Raw genomic sequence first — 12,594 nt, 5'->3', positions numbered from 1 at the left:
GCCCAGGCATATAGATGCACTTTGCAAATCAGGTTTCATGTCTGGACACCTAATTTTCACTTATTGTTTTTTGACCCCATGCCGACTTGCCACTATTTTTATTTCCTTGTTTTTAAATCCTTGTCTACTGTATTTTTGTTGGTATTTTAACTTCTGATCATTTTCCATAAGGGAAAGAACAGAAACATTTAGAAACCAAACATCCAGAATTTGAAAACAAGAGCTGTGATTCCCCCATCCCCCCACCCTTGGAAACAAAAGAAATGAAAGCGGCCAAAACAACCTCATGTCTGAAAAAGCAACTGTTTCTCAAAGAACCTTAGAAACATCATCTGCTGTGGCCATGCGAATTGTAAAATGCAAACATTCAGACACCGTTGGTGAGCCCCTTCTACTCCTAGCAACAACAGAAGTCTAGAATTGTGATTGAAGAGCAAGCGGCCATGGCACTGAAAACCATTTCTATGTCAAACTGAGAAGCAGAAGATAGAGACAGCGGCAATTGTTTAGAGAGCACAGAGGCCAGAGATCACATGCATACCCAACAAGCAAGGTATATATCATCATCTTCTTTATCATTGGTATTTCAGTAGTGTCTAGGAACCCCAATCATGGACCAGAATCCCATTGTGCGAGGCACTGTACAAACACAACAAAAATACAGACTCTGCCACAAGGAGTTTATGGTCTCAACACCAATCTTTAGTCTTTTTACAGATTACAGTATTTATCCCCTTTTCCTAATCTCTCAGCATCCTCAGAAGAGAACTATGGAAGGTAACACGGCCTAGAAGATAGAGCACTGGACTGGGACTCAGGCAAGTTGGGTTATATTCCCAACTGTGTCACTGTCTGCTGGGTGACCTTGGCAAGTCATTGCACCTCTCTGCCTCAGTTTCCCCATCTGTGATAATGATACTCACCTCCCTTTCTAAAGCACTTTGAGATCTACAAATGAAAAATGTTATGTAACAGCTAAAAAAGAATGTGAAGAGCAACTAGCAAAAGACTCAGAAACTAATAGCAATTTTTTTTAAAGTACATCAGAAGCAGTACGCCTGCCAAACAACCAGTGGGGCCACTGGATGATTGAGGTGCTAAAGGAGCACTGACAGATGGCAACGCCATTGTGGAGAAGCTAAAAGAATTCTTTGCATCGGTCTTCACTGCAGAGGATATGAGGGAACTTCCCACACCTTAGCCATTCTTTTTAGGTGACAAATCTGAGGATCTGTCCCAGACTGACATGTCAATAGAGGAGGTTTTGGAACACATTGATAAACTGAACAGTAATAAGTCACCAGGACCAGATGGTATTCACCCAAGAGTTATGAAATGACTCAAATATTAAATTGCAGAACCACTAACTAACTGTAGTGGGGTGGATTGGCCACTCAGACCTGGAGGGGGAGGAGCTACTCCCCCCAATGGACTACAGTAACTTATCACTTACATCAGCTTCTGTACCAGATGGATGGAAGATAGCTAATATGATACCAATTTTTAAAAAAGTTTCCAGAGGCAATCCTGGCAATTACAGCCATTAAGCCTACCTTCAGTACCAGGCAAATTGGTTGAAAGCACAGTAAAGAACAGAATTATCAGAGAAAGAGATAACTATGATATACTGGGAAAGGGTCAATACGGCTTTTGTAAAGGGAAATCATGCCTCACAAATCTATTGGAATTCTTTGAGGTGGTCAACAAACATGTGGACCAGGTGATCCAGTGGCTATAGTGTACTTGGACTTTCAGAAAGCCTTTGACAAAGATCCTCATCAAATGGCTCTTAGGCAAATCAACCAGTCGTGGGGTAAGAGGGAAGGTCCTCTCATGGATCAGTAAGTATTTTAAAGATAGGAAACAAAGGGTAGGAATAAATGTTTAGTTTTCAGACTGGAGAGAGGTAAATAGCAGTGACCCCCCAATTCCTTCCCAACCCCAAATGTGATGATCAGTTGGACCCTGAGCATGTGGGCAAGACCCACCAGCCAAACACCTGGGAAAGAATTCTCTGCAGTAATTCAGAGCCCTCCCCATCTAGTGTCCCATCACTGGCCACTGGAAATATTTGCTGCTAGCAGTTGCCAATGGGCTACATGCCATTGTAGGCAGTGTCATCATACCATCCCCTCCATAAACTTATCAAGCTCACTTGAAGCCAGTTAGATTATTTTGCCCCCACTGCTCCCCTTGGAAGGCTATTCCCAGAACACTGCATAGCAGTTGTTTTGAAAGATCTTTGCTGGAGGTGACATGGGAAACCAGAGACACTAACCACAAGCCTTACAACCAAGAAGCCCAAAACACCCACATGAGATTATTTGCACAGAGCTTTTGATGCCTGGTAAATGAAAAAGTCAACAGTGTATCCTGCCCCAGCCACTGATAATGGTGTACTCCTGAGCATATGGCATCTTTAGCTTGGTTGATATTTGGTTGCTTCTAACAGGCAGACTTCCCCAGCCTAAGGGTCACCCAGGGAAGTCACGTGGGTTGTTGGTGAGCAAAGTGTTGTACCTGACAGCCCAAAAGCAGGGACTATTCTCTCTTGCAGGCTCAGGCAGCAGCCTGAATGCAACTCCCTCTTTGCCTCTGACTTCAGAGTAGATAGGGTGACATGTCAATCAACCTCCTAAATCCAGTGTATGGGGGGCATTTGCTTGTATTACAGTTATGCCCACACCTTTCATAACAAGCTAATAATTGAAATATATCTTTATTTGTAATATTTTTATTGTTCTGGGAATTAGCTTGACCATAGGCACTGACTCGGAGCACCCACGGGGAAAAAATGGTGGATGCTGAGCATCCCGGCAGCCTACCTATCAGCTCCCCGTCACCACCTCCCCAGCACCTCCCGTCTACTGGTGGGCCCCACAGATCAGCACCTCTCCCCGCTTCCTGCGCCTCCTGCCCACCGCAATCAGCTGTTTCGCAGCCTGCAGGAGGCTGGGAGGGATGGGGGAGGAGTGAGAACATGGGACGCTTGGGGGAGGGACGGAACTGGGCAGGAAGAGACAGGCATGGGTGGGGCTTTGTGGGAAAGGGTGGAGTGGGGGCGGGGCCTGTGGCAGAGCTGGGGGTTGAGAAGTCCCCAGCACTTTGGAAAGTCGGCGCCTGTGAGCTTGACTTTATCCCTTCAGTGCTGCCTTCAAACAGCCCCCTCCCCCCAAAATGTGTATGTTTGAACATTTGTTAGGTGCAAATAGCAAAATGTTCAAATGACAAAATCAGCTCTAATCATCTTAGCTTCAGAATTTCCACCAGTGCTACCGCCTTCAGCCAGGGCATATATACCCATCTTAAAGCGAGTCAGAAAGCAAAGAATAACATCAGCATCAAAAAGTGGGGGGAGAGACTGCAAGCTGAGGAAGTGACCAAAAACCACTGATTCTACTATTCTGGTGGAATATGAGATGGCAAAAGAAATGAGCCTCATACAATGTGCCAGATTGTGATACCCTTACAATGAATAGCACTTTTCACCACAGGTGCTCCCATAGATTTCAGTAGGACTACTAGCAGAGCAAAGTACTAATTAATCTGAGTAAAAGTATCACAAGCTGGTCCTAAATATCTAGTATACAAGAAAAAATATCGTATAAGAATGAAAAGTTCTCTTTTGAGGAAAAAAGTGTAAAACATAACAACACAAAAATGCATCCTTGCTGTTTAATGTTTTCAAGGATAATCTTGGGGAGTTTTTAGTATTTGTTTGCAGCCAAACACATATACTATGACCCTTAATTTTCCAGTGTATCCGGGATGAAACTGTTAACCAACAAAGATTTTTGGACTGCCAAAACCTAAAATACAAACTGTTGTAATTGTCAAGTCCGTTTCTTTTTTATAATATATTAATCAGTTCTTCTTGAGGAAGAGAACAATGGCTTGTACATGAAATAACCAAAGAACGATTGGGCGCTTGATCGGAAACTGGACAGGATGATTTTATATTTTAGACCTCTCTGTATCTGGCAGCTTTACCGGATGTGGATTATCTACTTCAGATAGGTAATTACACTAGAACTAAGAACCTTCAAAACAGGCAGGCTTCTCCTCAAATTAAAAACATATTTCACACTAGAGATCACTGCAATAAATAAGAGGATGTGAAATAAACTTACTATACTTTCAATTTCCTTTCAGTGAACTACTATACTATTCATAATTAAAGAGAAATATTCTCTTCCATGCAAAGAAGATGCTAATTGCACACAATGAGATGAGTTCTTCTGAGCATATACTACATGCTATTGTATCAAAGAGACAATATGTGTAATCAATCATAATCAGGTGAGAATGAATTGAACACTGTAATTACAAAGGGGTGGTCAACTTAAAAAAAAATTAAGGATCCCGTTACTAACTACCCCAGATATAAGCGATTTAATCTGCTGAAGGAACAGATGGAAATAATTACATGAAAAAAACGACTCCTATTATAAATACTGCACTTAGTTTCAAGGCCAAGGTTTGTTTAATCCTTTTTGTGCACACAAACTACAAACTAGTAACCTGTGATTAATCATATTACCTAACACCTTTTGACCTTAATCATTAAGTTAATGGGAAAAAAATAACCTGAATCAATATTGCTATAACAGGTTGACAGATACTATAGATAGATACTGAGCTAACCTAACAGGTCAACTGTAAGTATGACACATAATGCATTCATGCTGTTTTTTTAGGCAGAAACCTATGCTCATAATCATGTGGTGACTCCCATTTTAATGACTCTATCCTGCAAACATTTAAACATATAAGTATCTTTACTCATGTGATAAGTCCTATTGACTAATGGTGTAGCACACTGAAGACAGAGAAAGTGTTCACATAAGCAAAACAGTGTACATGTTTGCAGGATCAGGCCCTAAATGACTGATATATCTCAAGATATTTCCTAATTTTTGTTTTAATATTTTATCTTACCTTTCCTTCCCAGCTGAGAGAGGTAATACATAATGCAATTAGAACATATATTTGTAAAAGTACTGGCCAGGCCTTGAAGACTAACATCCAAATCTCAGACAGTAAGAAATTAATTAAGCTTACACAACAGGGGGAGCTGGTAGGGAGCCCTATATTTAGATTTCCTAATACTTTCCATTATAAAAGGTTCTTTTCTGAGACTATATAACACCTCTATCATTTGCAGCAGGTCATTGAAATTTGGCAGAGAGAACGTCCTGTGGCCAGAGAGGTGCCTTTTCTTTGTCACATTAAATTCCATTCAGGTTTAACAGAGTTAAAAGCTATTAAAAGTCACCAATTCCCTTTCTGTTACTTGTGTTGCCAGCAAAATGTTGGCAGTCTAACAAGAACACTGACAACGGAATGTGAACATTCTAATGTAAGGCTATATGTACACTACAGGTTATGCCAGCATAATTTATGTCCCTCAGGGGTGTGAATAAACTATCCCCCTGAGCGACAGAAGTTACGCTGCCATAAGCGCTTATGTGCACAGCACTATGTTGGTGGGAGAGCTTCTCTCGCTGACATAGCTTCTGCCTTTCAGGAAGTGGTTTTTTTATGCCAATGGGACAGCTCTCCCATTGGCATAGAGTGTCTTCACCAGATGTGCTGCAGCAGCGCATCTGTATCAGTACAACGGTGCTGCTCCAGCACTGTACGTATAGACATGGCCTAAGCTCCAGGTCCATGCTGCCACCAAAGTAGCCACACTGCACTGGGATCCCCAGAAACAGACATCCAAAGCTACTGGCAGAAAAAAGAGAGAGAGACAGGCCAGGCACCCAGATCCAGCAAATTGCCTTGATGATCCATCCCGCCCCCTCTCCCTGGAAGGGGGAGAAAGAGATAGTCAGGCCAGGTTTCCCCTGGTCATCCCCTAGGCCCAGCACATGGCCTCAGTGGCCCATCTCTCTCTCCTCTCCATCTTCTCCAGCTGCCAGCTAATATTTTTCATTCTATACTTACATGGCTACGTCAGTGCTGAAGTTTCAGGGTTCAGACCTTGATGATAACAAATGATTAGTGGGAGGGGGATTTGCCTTAACCACAAGACCATCCTTGCTCTTCCTGAAGTCCCCTACCACATTCACCATACACCTTCTAACCTCCAGAGTAAATGAGAAAGGGATTCTACAAGTATCGTTCAAGACACAACCCTGATTTAATCCTTGAAAACTGTCCATCCTCTGCATTGGATGAGGCAGAGGTTCTGTGGAAAAAACATGAAATTAAAGAATTAATGCATGCACACAAGGAAGCTTAATTTATGTTACAAGGACAACCTAAATTCAGGCATTTCCTAGCTTTCAAGTTGTCAAGGCTGCTTCCCCTCTCTGAACTTTAGGGTACAAATGTGGGGGCCTGCATGAAAACTTCTAAGCTTAACTACCAGCTTAGATCTGGTCCGCTGCCACCATTCCCAAGTGGATTCCCATCCCTGGGAAGCCTTGAGAAACTCTTCACCAATTCCCTGGTGAATACAGATCCAAACCCCTTGGATCTTAAAACAAGGAGAAATTAACCATCCCCCTCCTTCCTCCCACCAACTCCTGGAAGATCAAGATCCAAACCCCTTGGATCTAAAAACAAGGAAAAATCAATCAGGTTCTTAAAAAGAAGGCTTTTAATTAAAGAAAAAAGGTAAAAATCATCTCTGTAAAATCAGTATGGAAAATAACTTTACAGGGTAATCAAACTTAAAGAGCTCAGAGGACCCCCACTCTAGCTTCAGGTTCAAAGTACAGCAAACAGAGATAAACACTCTAGTAAAAGGTACATTTACAAGTTGAGAAAACAAAGGAAAACTAACACGCCTTGCCTGGCTATTTACTTACAAGTTTGAACTAGGAGAGACTTGTTTAGAAAGATGTGGAGAACCTGGATTGATGTCTGGTCCCTCTCAGTCCCAAGAGCGAACGACTTCCCAAACAAAGAGCACAAACAAAAGCCTCCCCCCCCCAGATTTGAAAGTATCTTGTCCCCTTATTGGTCCTTTGGGTCAGGTGTCAGCCAGGTTACCCGAGCTTCTTAACCCTTTACAGGTAAAAGGATTTTGGAGTCTCTAGCCAGGAGGGATTTTATGGCACTGTACACAGGAGAGCTGTTACCCTTCCCTTTATAGTTATGACACAAGTACTTGACTTTGCAATCTATTTAACTTTCTTTTAGCAAGTTTTTTTTCTTCAGTGTAATTATATAAATAATGTCTATATTGATTGAAGAGTTTTTCTGCCTCTTATTTAAGTGGAAATTTGCAAATAATTTTCTAATCTCCCAAATGTGTTAGATCACAGAGAACAAAATTCCCCTTTGCAAACCAAAATGTTGATCTCTCTTGCTTCTGATAGTTTGCTCCTACTATACACAAGAGAAATCCTACTGACATCAGTGGGTGATCTGCACAATTAGGGAGAATAAAATACTGTAATTAAGAACTGTGGTGTGAATCTGATAGGAGAATTTTCCCTTTACAAAGCAGTCACTCTACAATATTCAGAACATTAATAGGTTTCCCTTTCTGACAAAGTGACTCTTTACAAAATATAGTCAGAAATATTTTTTTCCTGGATTATGTTTTGTGAAAGTGTTATCACCAAAGAGACATTTTGGGATCACTTAGGATACCACTGTCCAAAATCAGTGATGCTATTTATTATCTCCACATTTACTAAGGAAGATTTCCAGTGTAGGATTAGCCACACTGCACTGGGATCCCCTGGGATTACCCATTGCTATCTACTTCCTATACTACTGAATTTCTCACCCTACATGTTGTATAAATTAGTCTCATCTGAATTAGCCTTTCCTGAATTTATTGTTTTCACAGCATTTATAACATAGCTATTGCCTATGTTACTAGGCTTTGTTTCCCTTCATTTAGCCCTGACGTACTTAGTTGTCAAAGGGAGAGATTGATAGGGACTGACCAGCAAAAGTTTTAGTTTATTATGGAGTGCACAAAATTTCCACCAGTTCAGGTAGAATGAGACTGTAACTGTGTTTAGGTCTGGTCTTCATGGAGAGTAGCAGGATGTACTCTTTTCTCTGACTGCTTCTCGCCCCTGTTTGAAATACATTCTGATGCGGAGATGTGCAGGTAGTGCAGGGCTGAGGGGGAGGAGGAATGGCATATCTCCCAAGGAGTAAGCGACTTTGAAGGATTAGTAGAGTTAGGCCTGGGTCTTATCTTTAGCTAGAGAGAGGTCTGAGAAGCAGAAGAGGTGGTTTCATTTCCACTGCCATCTACAGTGCTCAACCCACTGAACTGGAGATACATGGGAAAGGAAGGGACAAATTTTGTTGGCTGTCACTGGCAAATTGCATGCCTCTTTCCTCCTCTGTAAATGGAGTTGATATGACAAGGGGAGCCTGCATGATTTATCCAGTGTTACCAACTCTCACATGTCTTGTAATATATGCTGGTTTTCTTAAAGATCTAGCTCTTAGAGGCATGCGGGTGTGATAATCTCAGCTTCCACATTTAAAATAAAACTACATTTCTAGCCCTCATGATTGCCGAGAAAAGTTTGAAAGACCTGAATACACCCTAATGGCTGAAAAACTAGTAGGCAAAAGAACTCATTTATTTTTTAATAATGTCAAGATTTTAAGACAACCTCATGATTTTGGGGAGGCCTTACTCATGACTTTTGAATACTTGGGGTTGGCAGAACTGCTTATTCCTTCCTTCCTCAAACTGTCCCATTATTTTACTGGTATTGCCCCTACCCCCTCACTAAGGAATGCTTATTACCTCTTTCGAAGAAGTGTGTAAGGATTAACTTGTTCATGTTTGTAAAGAACTTGGAAGTAAAAAGGGTTATATAAGTTCCAATTACACCATTAAAATCTTTTAAATTCTGCTCTCTGCCCAATAAAAGTGACTATGGTATTCCCTGTGCGAAGATACCATGGTAACATTAAGTACTTGGAAATGGTAATTATAAACACGTTATGGTTGACCATATTATTAACTGAATCACTGAGGTATGTACAAAAGTGTTGTAAAGACAGGCAATTGTTGGGCAAAGATCTAGGAAGATAAAAACAAGTGTAAGGGAGCTGAAGTAAACAGGAGACAGTTGGTAATAGTATTACAGAGAAAAATACCAGGAGGCCTAGGCTAAACTTAATTCTGTTTCAGTTCTATATATTGCGCCTGTGATCTTCTGTAATCAGCAATGTCTTTCATTAACCCATGGAGAAATAATTTTTCCCTGCTGCACTACCACAACTGTGCCCCATGCTTGCCTTCCCTTAACACTTTTAGATCTATGCCAAGAGCAAGGTTAGAGTGAGAGAGGCCAATCCTTTCTAAAGACTTTTCAAAATGGATGCCACTAATGGTTGTTGAGAAATTTTATTAGTGTTGGACAAATGCCATTTGCACTCAGAGTTAATGTTTCAAATATAAGTTACTTGCCAAGAGACCTTACAAGACTGATTGTAGGATTCCTCTTTAAATGTAAAATCAATATATGTGTCATTAGTTACTTTACAGATGTCATTTATTTTGGAGCATTGTGTACTGTGTGCAAGATCAAATTCTTGGTACAGTTACAAGAAATCAGATCTGAGAACAGGTTTTGGAGTCTATTTATTCTGGTGAGGAAAAGGCTGTTTCTCTATCCCCTCTAAACACAATTAAAAAATACCAGGATAAATTATATCTAGATTAGGAAAAATTCCTCTTCTGCACTAGGAAATGCAAGAGATCTAAAATATCTTTTACTTTCCGTATAACAAGCTGATTGGCTTAAACGTGAGCTATAGAGGTTGTAATTAAGGCTGCGAGTCTGTCATGGCAGTCACGGAAGTCACTGGTTCTGTGACTTCCCAGGACCTCCATGACTTCTGCAGCGGCAGGTGTGGTGGCCCCCGGGCCAGCCGCTGCTGGGGCAATCTCAGGCCACCATGCCACTCCCCCAACAACAGAAGCAGGAGTTTGGGTGTGGGAGGGGGCTCAGGGCTGAGGCAGGGATTTGCATGTGGGAGGGAGTGAAGACTCTGGGTGGTTCTTACCTCAGGGGGGCTCCCCAGAAGCAGTTGGCATGTCCGGCTCCTAGTCAGAGGTGCAGCCAGGTGGTTCTGTGCGCTGTCCCCGCAGTTAGCATTGGCCATTGGCCACCAGAGCAGGTGGTCGTGCCTCTGCCTAGGGCCGCAGGGACATGCTGGCCACTTCCAGGAGCCATGTGGAGCTGGGTAGGGAGACTGCTAGTCCCGGCAACTCCCCCTCCCAGCACCAGAGGGGGTTCTGGGCCACCACCCCACCCTCCACCCCGAGCACCCAAGGTGCTCCTGGGCCATTTCCCTCCCCCTCCCACCAGAGCACCCAAGTTTTAATCAGGGGTATATAGTACAAGTCATGGACAGGTCACGGGCTGTGAATTTTTGTTTACTACCCCTGACCTGTCCATGACTTTTACTAAAAATACCCATGACTAAAACATAGCCTTAATGATAATACACTGATGCTGTATATCTCAGAGAAGGAATGTGGAGAATGTTCAGTGCTGAAAGGCAAGAGAGGCATGGCATCAGAATGATAGAGCTGGGATCTGAAGCAGGGAGGGATTGCGATGGCTGTGCTCCCAAGCATGTTGTGGTGAAGTGACAGGCAAAAGTAGGCAATGAAGAAAAGGCTGACCTGGTTTTGTTTTATGGAATTACTGTGATTAGTAATAATCTTTTACATACAGTCTTCATACAAATATTATCACAAATAGCTTTATAGATTTTAATTATACAGGATTAGGTATTCTTCCACACTTTGGATTGCATAGACTCTATTCCCCTTTTATAGCTAAAACATGGTATATAATGTATGAATGGGAATTAATGGCTGCAATTACTGTACATACAAATAGGGTTCACTTAACCGGGGCATTGATTATATAGGTAATCCAAATATAAGTCTGATTCTCATAGAGCATTTGCCTTAATGCGTGGATATCTGAAGTGTTTCCATTATCACCCTGTTGCCTTTCTTGTCTCCTTCCTCAGAAATTCTCCTCTCAAATGGTTGCCATTGTCTCCCTGATTTGAAATTCTCCAATAGCTCCCTGGCGCCCACTTTGGACATCAGGTCACATACTGATGTTACTTGGACACAGAGGTGAACAGATTAATAGACAGCTCACAGGAACTGTGGCACTGCGGATAGCCTAATACATGCTGCTTTTCACACAGACTCCCAGGAAGAACACAGTGGGCAAAGCTAATCCTAGTTTTAGAGTACAGAGGGTCAAAAGAAACAGTTAGTTGTAATATCTCAGCTAGTACAAAAATACATATTGGGATTTGCCCAAGTAACCTATTTTAAGCAGCTGCTGGATTTATTAGGATTTATCTACTAACCTGAAATCAGAACATCACAATCAATCAGTGACAATAGAACAACAGATTATAGTGGGGAGGTGTTAGAACTACGAGGCTTCTCCCTTTCAGAAACATTCTAGTAATTGGTATTCACATACACCCAGTTAAGAGAAACTGTTCTCTGGGATAACTAATAGAGCCAATAGAATCTCACAGTAGATGGCTCTTCAGTCTGGCAGAAAAGATCCAATGGTTAGAAGATGAAGCTAGAAAAATTCAGACTAGAAAAAGGACATAAATTCTTAACAGTGGAATTATTGACCTAAGGACATAGTGGATTTCTATCACTTGAAGTCTTTAAATCAAGAATAAATGTCTGTCTCCCTCAAAGATATGCTATTGCTCAGACACTGGACTTGATGCAGAAATTACTGGGTGATGTTCTTTGCTATGTGTTGTGCAGGAGGTCAGACTAGATGATCATAATGGCCCCTTCAGGCCTGAAAACCTCTAAATCTAACATCCTCTCACTTTACATTTACTGGGGTCTACTCTAGAACTACAGGAAATCTTCACAAAGGAAACTGAAAACATTCAAAACCACATAAGCTTTGTTCTCTGGTTTTGTGTCCCATTGCAAACTTGAAACTCAGATCAGATTAACTGAAAGCTTTACTAAGGCCCTCCAAACCTTTTAAGTGAGCACACGGCCAGTTTCAAGCAAACCCGTGTCATTTTGTTTGTCGCGTATCATCATGCAAAATCTATAGGTTTGCATCATTTTAATGTGGAGTTCTGGGATTTCAATTGAGTTTGAGTGTGAGGTGGAGTTCTTTTTGAAACTGAGACTGTGTCGTTTATGCAGCTTGTAGAGTACACATACTGCACTTGCCCCTAGCACAGGTATAAATAGCAGTGTTGATGGTGAGGCACTGCCTAGATGAGTAGAATAAAGACACACCAGAATCTTAGGGTATTACCGTACATGGTTCTCTACGCACCCAAGCAGTGCCTCCCACATCTACACAGCTATTTTTGGCAGTGTAGTGTCCCTCTGCCTCCCCACTACCAGAACCTCCCTCCTCCTAGGCTCCCCAACTCCTGTCAGCAGGGAAGGCTCCAGCAGCAGAGAAAGCCTCTGGCAGGGTGGATGCAGTGGGGAAAGGTTCCAACAGCTCCTGCTGCCAGAGCCTTTCCCCACTGAGTGAAAGATTCTGGCAGTGGAGAAGGGCTCTGGCAGGGGGAAGCTGTTAGAGCTTTCCTCAATGCCTCCCCCCCCCCCCCCCCCAAGAT

Source organism: Chrysemys picta, chromosome 1, assembly GCF_011386835.1.
Source record: "Chrysemys picta bellii isolate R12L10 chromosome 1, ASM1138683v2, whole genome shotgun sequence".
Taxonomy (NCBI): domain Eukaryota; kingdom Metazoa; phylum Chordata; order Testudines; family Emydidae; genus Chrysemys; species Chrysemys picta.
The sequence above is the reverse complement of the archived record's forward strand: the minus strand, read 5'-3'. Positions refer to the sequence as shown.